Source organism: Nelumbo nucifera, chromosome 2 (genome assembly GCF_055504915.1).
Source record: "Nelumbo nucifera cultivar China Antique chromosome 2, China Antique-T2T, whole genome shotgun sequence".
Taxonomy (NCBI): Eukaryota; Viridiplantae; Streptophyta; class Magnoliopsida; order Proteales; family Nelumbonaceae; genus Nelumbo; species Nelumbo nucifera.
In genome coordinates, this window is record NC_142650.1 from 67,090,874 (window position 1) to 67,099,650 (window position 8,777).

Below are 8,777 nucleotides of genomic sequence, written 5' to 3' on the forward strand. Positions count from 1 at the left end.
TAGTGAAAGAGAGAAGAGAGAGGAAGAGAGGGAGTGGAAGATAGAAGAAGAGGGTTGCACGGAATTTGAAACCATGATGGAAACAAGATACTCGATGGTGAGGGTGCCGGCGAAAGAAACTTGATGGTGATAGAGTAGTTCTTCAAAGGAGGAAGAGAGACATTGCTTTTTACATCGATGGGTAGTTCAATCGATTTTTACATCAATATTCAATATAACTTTTACATCGAAAAATCGATGTAAAAGTATATTCAAATGGTCATTTACATCTATAAACATTCTTCGTCTACACTTCATCCAAATGCGTACAAAAATAATCCAGTGTAAAACTACACCGAATCAGATTTTACACCTCAAACAAATGCAACCTTAGAAATACGGTATACAAGGATTTGCACTTTACAAATATGCACTCTTCCCAAACAAAGAAATGAACATTCACTCTAATTGATTTAGACCGACTCGATCAGGAGTGGAAGATTCATTTGACTTGATCTGACCTGAAAAGCCTATCAAGACCATTCATTAAAAAATAATAAAAAAAGCTTATTAATTTAATTTTTTAAGTTGATGATATTGTAGTGTAAGCTATGCAATTTTGGGATTATAATACAATGTTATTCGAGATCATTATATCCAAATAAGCAAATAAAACGAGGCATTGAAAATCCAAACTGTTTCTCATCAAATAGGCATTTGGGTTGGTCAACTCTCTCTCTCTCCCTCTCTCTGAGGATGAATCCCATTTCTTCCCACTTTTTCAGTATTTTATGGAATTGGCATCTAGAAACCCTTAGATTTTCAAGACTTCTACCTTCTGACCTCCTCTCATCCTTATCTGTCACTATATATGAGTCGATCATAAAACTGGTTTGCATCCATGTTTGCAGCAGGACTGGGTCCTATCTGCCCAAGATCAAAACCAAACCAATTTGATCTAGTTGATAATTACTTGGTATCTAACTATTAATTAAAATTAAAATCATTTAATTTCTTCCCAAATATTGCCGATTTTGTAAACAATACAAGCTCTATCTTACTTATGAATTAAATCAGTAGCCCGACCAATGGGACCCACCTGAATGAGTGTAGTGGGTACTAAAGCTCTTGGATCTAAATGACGTGATGAATGATCCGCCCAAAATTTTGGACTTGGAATCTGAAAATGAAGCGGAGTATGCCACATGTAATTGGAAAATCTGATGTCCATTAATTTTAACTGATAATTCTTCATTTCTTCTGTTGAGGAATATATCTAGTGGCCTTCTAATTAGGTTCCTTTTTGATTTTGTTTGACCACTTCTAAGGCAACATCACATTTCGAGATACAATTATATGTTTTGATTTAACATTGTTTTATTGCACTCTACTCTCTCTTAATCCAAGCATATAACCAGCCTGACCCTTCTACGTACATAATAATCTGACTAGGGTTGAGTTAGACTTGGAACATATTGGGTTAGGCTTAGGTGCCTGGCTGACTGTTAAAAGGACCTGTTGGTGATGTCTGAAGATTTGATTGAGCTGTGTGCTTTGGAGAAGCTTTAATGGATAGCCATAAGGCTGCATTTGGTAAATGCAAATTTGATGAAAAAAAGTGAGAATGCAAATTAACTTATTGGTTGAGTTTGTATTGATAAATTTTTGCTTTTGTGATGGGTACAATCAGAATTTCAAGGCTAGAATAATCTACCTTTTTTATAGTAAACTTTGCTTTTATTATGACTATAAAAATGTTTAAAAATTCATTTTCAGTACAAAGATGTGGACCCGAATACAAATTCACCTAGGCTCTGCTGCATTGGAAGATGCAACCTAAAGTAGTTATTTTGGGCTTTCCTGGGTTTTCACCAAACGGTGCTTGTATGCAGCAGTTTGAGTGGGACCCACCTTATAAGGTCAGAAACCGCTACATGAAACTAACTAGCTAGGTCCTCCCCAAACGTGCATTAAGTTGATAGACCTGGTTTGGGTTGGCTCCACCAGACCAAACTCAGGTAGGCTTCTCCCATAACCTGATTGATATCTAGAAGTCTGACTGTCTGAGGAGGCTTCCGGCCGGCAGGTAGGGTCAAGTCAAGAGTTTCCACACTAGAAAGAAGCCAACTTGCCACCCTAGCTAGAAATGAAAATTTCAGTATTCAAACTGCCACCCTAGATGGACAATGACATTCTTGTGGAGTCCATTCAAGATTCCTGGTTGAAGAATGCCAATAAAACAGTGCAAGAGAATGCTATAAAGAGAAAAATACAAGCTAGTTATCGTTTTCAAGGAATAGTGTGGTTTACAGATTTGTTCTTCTTATCCAATGTATTAAACAAATGTTTGATATAATTAATCAAAAGGTTTTCATCTCCTTTAGTCAGATTTCAGATTCTCTAGACAACAATGCTTCTTTCAAAACTCCTGTTTGCTTCTCGCTTCTCCCTTAACTATCTTTGACTAAGCAGGATATGATCAAAGATTTTCTTTCTTTAAGAATTTCCTAAATATAATGTTTCTTTCATATTCTTGTTTGCTTCTTACTCCCCACTAATTAATTGTATTTGACTAGAATTAGCGGTTCTATCAGGTCATGACTCATGCTTTTTCGGTACTCTACTATGCCAATTTTATTTAAAAAAAAAAAAAAGCTTGTTTTAATAAAAGTTGTTTTATTGACTATTGTCGCATTAAAAATCAAAAAAACACGGAAGAAAATGCAATAACAGAGAGAAAAAATACCAAATGAATAGTAAAAAAATCTAAGAGAATATGTTTGGCTGATACTTTTGGTCAATGTTCTAAGACTCAGACCGGAGTATAAACAAGAATGCTATCCAGGTCCTGGTTTTACTGGTTAACCGGGCAGTCTGCCAATCCAACCCACTAAAACTGTTATTTAACCGGAACCTAGAAGGGCCACCTGTTCCCAGTTTTCACAGTCCGATCATCCGGTCCAGACCGAGTCTTAAAACACTATTTTCAGTTAGGGGTGGATTCAAGTCAAGTCGAGTCGAATACTTGGCTATTCGAGTTTGGCTCACAAGAATAGTATCAGGCTCAAGCTCAAGCTCTAGTTTGATTCGAGCTAGAGACTTGAGTTCGAGCTCAACTTGGTTCATAGCTCGCAAGTTCGAGCTCAACTACAAGTCAATTTTTTTTGAAAAATAAAAATTATTTAATTTTATTTTTTAGTCAAAAACTTAAGAATTATAAAAATTATTTAATATTATATATACAAAAAATAATTATAAAAATTATTTACTATTATACATATATATGTTTATATATGTATGTATGTATGTATATATGTATATATAATAAAAATGATTTATTTAATACTAGGCTCGTGAGCCTCACAAGCCGAGTTTCATTGGGCTCGAGCTCAGCTCGATTAGCAAACTAGCCTATATATTGGGTCTGAATTTGGACAGAAGCTCGGTTTAAACCGAGTCAAGCCGAACTCGAATAACTCGTGAAAGGCTTGGGCCGTGGCCACTCCACCTTTCAGTATAAAAAAAATTGACTTCTCCTTTTCCTTTATCTAAATTTTAAATATTGAATCAAGATATTTTAACTAATATTTTTGTCTATTTTGTAGATTTTGAACTGAAAGAAAACACCAAATGAACAATAAACAAATAAATACAAAAGAAAGTTACTTTTAAACATTACTATTGAATAAGGACTTCTTATATATTGGTGGAAATTTTCTATTTTAATGGAATTTCATGAAATCATTTACACGTATTAAAATAATTAAGGAAATGCTTTTCTAATTTAAACAATAGTGGCATTGACAGTACATCAAATATAGTTAGGCTGTTTTGGTAAAAAAAAGGCTGTTAAATTTACTTTTTTTTTTTTTGTAATTTTCCTCTTGGAATCCAGTTGCAATCTTTAAATTGTTTTTGAGTACTCAACTCTCAGTTTTCATCCTCCCCAAATAGGTACGTCCAGGAGTGAAAAAGAATAATCATGTATCCATCCCTAATTATAATATCCCATTTCTGACTGCAATATTTGAAAGTTTTACCGAGTTTTTTTTATGAATGGAAATGTTGTTTTAGGGTTTGCATTAAAGGGTTGAAGTCAGGGTTTTTAAAACCGACCCGGTGACCGAACCGGTCAGGGTCTGGTTACCGGGTCAAATGGTCCAATCGTTTGAACCAAATACTTAGACCATTCTGACAAAAAAAATAAAAAATAAAATTCAAAAAATAAAAAACGGTCAAAACCGTTCGAATGGTTAACCACCCAGTTCAATGGTTCGCTGACCAAAATCAATGGTTTTAGGGGAAATCCGATTTTTGAGGAAAACGAAACCAGTCACTTGACTGATTTCCGGTTTTTCTGATCTGACCGTTTAGTCCGGTCCAGTTTTAAAAACCATGGTTGAAGTGGAGAAGGGGAAGAAAAGAAAGAGGCTTGAGGAGGGAATTTTGAATTATATATACTTCCTTTTACGGTTCCAAAATGAAAAGGAAATTAACTATTTAACTTAATGGTGGGAAACAGTAGGTGAAATGGATGAGCATGAGCTGAGCTAGCTCGATTTGAATATGGTTGGACGTCACATTAACTGTGTTTTGAGTTTTGTTTTGTAGTTTATAGGGGTGAACCCATGCCTTGGCAACTGTTTATTATATAAATTTTGCTAGGCCCACTGATAAATAAAATTGGGCTTGAGCTCATCAGGCTCAGGATGGGCTTAGGCTCATTGGAATCCATGTTTATAAGCTTAGGCTCAGGCTGAGAAAGCCTGTCTTAGCTTAGCTTGTTAGGAGTCCTACTTGATGAGTCAGGATTCTTCTAATCTTGCTTGTGCTGCACTTGTTGTTCATCTCAGGCTGAATCCTTCCTTTACTTGATGAGAAGAATTTTTTTTCCCAGCTGGGATGTAGTTCCCTCTTTTATTAAAGATAAAGACTACTGACTGTACTCAGTCTGTTTGTTGATTAATGCAATTAGCCTAAGGGCAGAGAGAGATGCCTGATCTTGGGGTTAGGGGTGTCAATTGGACTGGATTTGGTCCAATTCTTTCAGTCCAATGTGAGTCCATTACAAAATATTCTGGACCATTTTGGACTAGTCTAGAGACTGTCCAATCTGTTCAAATTCCTGTTAATTTAGATTGGTTTCAACTCAAATCTGGTCCATTGATACTTATACTTTTATCTTCTATTAATGGACCAGATATTGGCTCAATCCAATATAAATTCATTATAGACGGACCAGGTCCAATCCAATATGTCATATTGATCCGTCCATTCCATCCAATTCCAATATGTCTTATTGGTCCATCCAATCCATCCAAATGGATTTTGATTTGGACAGAATCCAACCCAAAACCGGTCTATTGACACCCCTACTTGGTGTTAGACCTGTTCATGACAGGGCTTTGAGCTTGGTCCATGAACATTTTACACTGCTTTAGGCTCAGGTTTCAGGCAATACCCATTCAAAAATTGGCAAAAGATAAATCCAACCTCTGTCCATGAACAGATCTATTTAGGGCCCAACATAGTGCCAACGAAATTCAGACCCTATCTACTCTTTGTGGGCTGAACCCAAACATCTAATAAATTTTTATGATGTATATATGTTTTGCATTCCAAGGGATTTATCACAAGCAAAAACAGGTTAATGCAGTGAAAATTTTCGATTTGTTATACCATATATATTGTTAATTGTTTCCAAATCAGGAATATGTGTAGCGAAACTTGATTCTAATGTTTAAAATATAATTATTTATAGGGCTGTCAATGGGTCGGTTCTGTCCGACTGCCTGAACTACTGAACCGAGCAGATTATGTTGGTTCTGGTTCCATAGTTTTTTCCTGATTAATAACTGATGGGTCGGTTCTAGCTAGTTCTTACCTATCCCGAAACGACTATTTTATTAAATATAGATAAGGTTTTCTTAATTTTTTATAATTTTTATATTTTATATTTGAAATGATAAATTTGATGGATAATATAAGATAATATTGTGAATAATGTTTAATTTATTACAATATAAATAAATTAGTATTTTACTATCACCTTTATTAAGGTTATTTTATAATTTTCAGTATAAATTGAATCTACTGGATAAGACATAATTATTCAAATAATTAATCCGGGCAGTTTTAGGTCTATGATTTTGTCCAAATTAATAAATCAGTTTTGGACTAGGATCACCCTCCCTACCTACTAAATAACAGTAATTATCTAAAGAAATTTTAAAATATTTAATATGAACCACTTGGATATGCATGAATACATCAAGGAAACTCAAAGAAACCCCACATGCATTAATAACACTAAACCCAAGATTGAAATCGACGATAATCACTTTTTTTTTTCCTTTTTATATATGTACAATGAATACAATGACTTCACTAATGATTCATCATCAATGTCCAAGTTCCCTATCTACTAAAAGCTCATCAGTGCAAGACACAATTAATCTTGATAAGCTAGCTAATTATGACTACATAGTTTTTTATTCATTACTCTATGTATTAAAATATTAATATTTTATTATTTACTTTAAGTTAAATTGTTAATTAATAATTACAAAAACATATAATTATTCTAAAACAAATATTAGATCTATAAGAATGTAAAAGATTCAAGAATGCAAGACTTTGGGACACAAATCATGTCCAACTATTAGTTTAATTATTGATACAATTGCTTTTTATTTTATAATTTTCCATAAAAATAGATCAACATAATCTATAACTGGGGGGGACCGATGTGATGTACAAAATTTGTTTAACAAAAGTTGAATAATAGAAACATATAAGAGTATACAATTGTTTTATCATTTTAACTTTTTAAATAATTAATAATTATTTATAGTTTATATACTATTTTTCATAAGTTTTGTTACAATACAAAAATAACAATAATTAATTTTAGATAGTGTTGTTCATCAAACTGATGAAACAAACTAACTTGACCAGGTCAGTTGTCTAGTATTTCCGGTCGGCTTAGGTCCAACAATTTCCCAACCCGACCAAGTTGGAGCAGTTTTGCTTAAGCCATTGGTAAACCAACCAAAATCAGATCAACCAACCATAGATATATATTAATATTGAATTTTCTATAAATAACTCATTTAGTTTTGATATATTCCAAGTTACATGTTGTAAACGTAGATCAACCACCTTGCACTATAAATTCATTTTAATATTGCATGTTTTTACTTAATACCTCCAATTAATATTGGCATCCATGGATATGTGGTGGTATATATTTGATTACCATCTTTCACCTTCCAACATGAGTTGGTCAAAAGATTATGCTTTATTTCCCTATATTGTCTACATTATGATGAATCCTTTTGACTGGTGTTTTAAAAATTAATCAGGAAATCGATCCATCTTTCCCTCCAGCGCATCGGTGCTTCAACCAAATCAGTTTTACCCATGATTTCAGTATATTTCACTATATTCTATATATACACTCACATATATATGCTTGAGCGGCTTCGGAGGTTTACAACCCGACAAACTTCAAAGATGCAATGGTGATAATTGTTAGCACCCGATTTTTGCTCGGTCCCTTCTTTGGCCTATCTCCCTCATTCCAGAAGTCCGACTAGACCACACCAATCACTTTAAAACATACCAAAACCCTAAGAAACCAAAGTTTAGCCTAAGTGTCCATAAATCTACATGATGCCCTCTCGATGGTCTTGATTATGCCACATCACCATACTTGATCCCTGATTAAACTCCATCACATGAAACAAAATCCTCAAATAACCAATCATGCAAAGTTTTAACCTTAAATTCCTAGATTTAGCCCATCATCCATCAGATATCCCATTTCAATGCATATAACACTATGACACTAAAACCCATGATCTGCACATGCCTAACACTTTCAAACCCTTCCAACATCCTCATAAACTCAATCCATATCTACCCACCAAATTTCATTCCAAAATTCCCTTGTTTGACCCAACATCAAACCTTGATTCTATTTTGACAAATATTATTGATCAAAAGCTAACCTATCATGAATCTCCATCATCTAAGCCTTATTTGATCAATCAGACCCCGCCACAAAGTTTAATGACCCCAAAAACTCCAATACATCTAATTTTATGACCAAACACCTCCATTTGACCGTTAAAAAAACAATATCCAATTTCAGGCATCTCGTTGATTGGAAAATCATAAGCTAAGACCATGATCTGAAGTAAATCAGTCAAACTACACCTCTGATCAAAGATCCATCACTTCCATCAGATTTGGGATATTTAAAAAAGCCTACCCATCAAATTTCATCCCAAAATTCCCTTGTTTGACCCTTCATCAAACAAAGATTTTGTTTCAACAAATCTTATTAATCCGAACTTGACAGCCATAGATCTCAATCATCCTGACTCCATTTATCCAATCAGACCTCACCACTAAGTTCAAAGACCCAAAAAACCCCAACACGCCAAATTTTATAACCAGATTCATCCATTTGATTGTTAAATTAGAGAGATACCATTTCAATGCATCAAATTGAATCGCCACATCAGTTGTCCAACCTAGCATCTTAAGTGGGGGGACTGATGTCAGCTCCCTATTTAATTCCATTAAAACACCTGGACCAATGATTTTGAGCCTAATAGGCTTTAAAACCCAAAATACCAAACAAGCCCCCACTTAAAACCAAAAAAGGACAAAACCACTTTTAAAAGCTCATCAAATTTACGTTTTTCACCACTATTAGCCCCAAATACAGTGCTGCAACGTCTGACATGCCTCAATCCCTCGTTGGACACACGAAACCCATAAGAAACCAC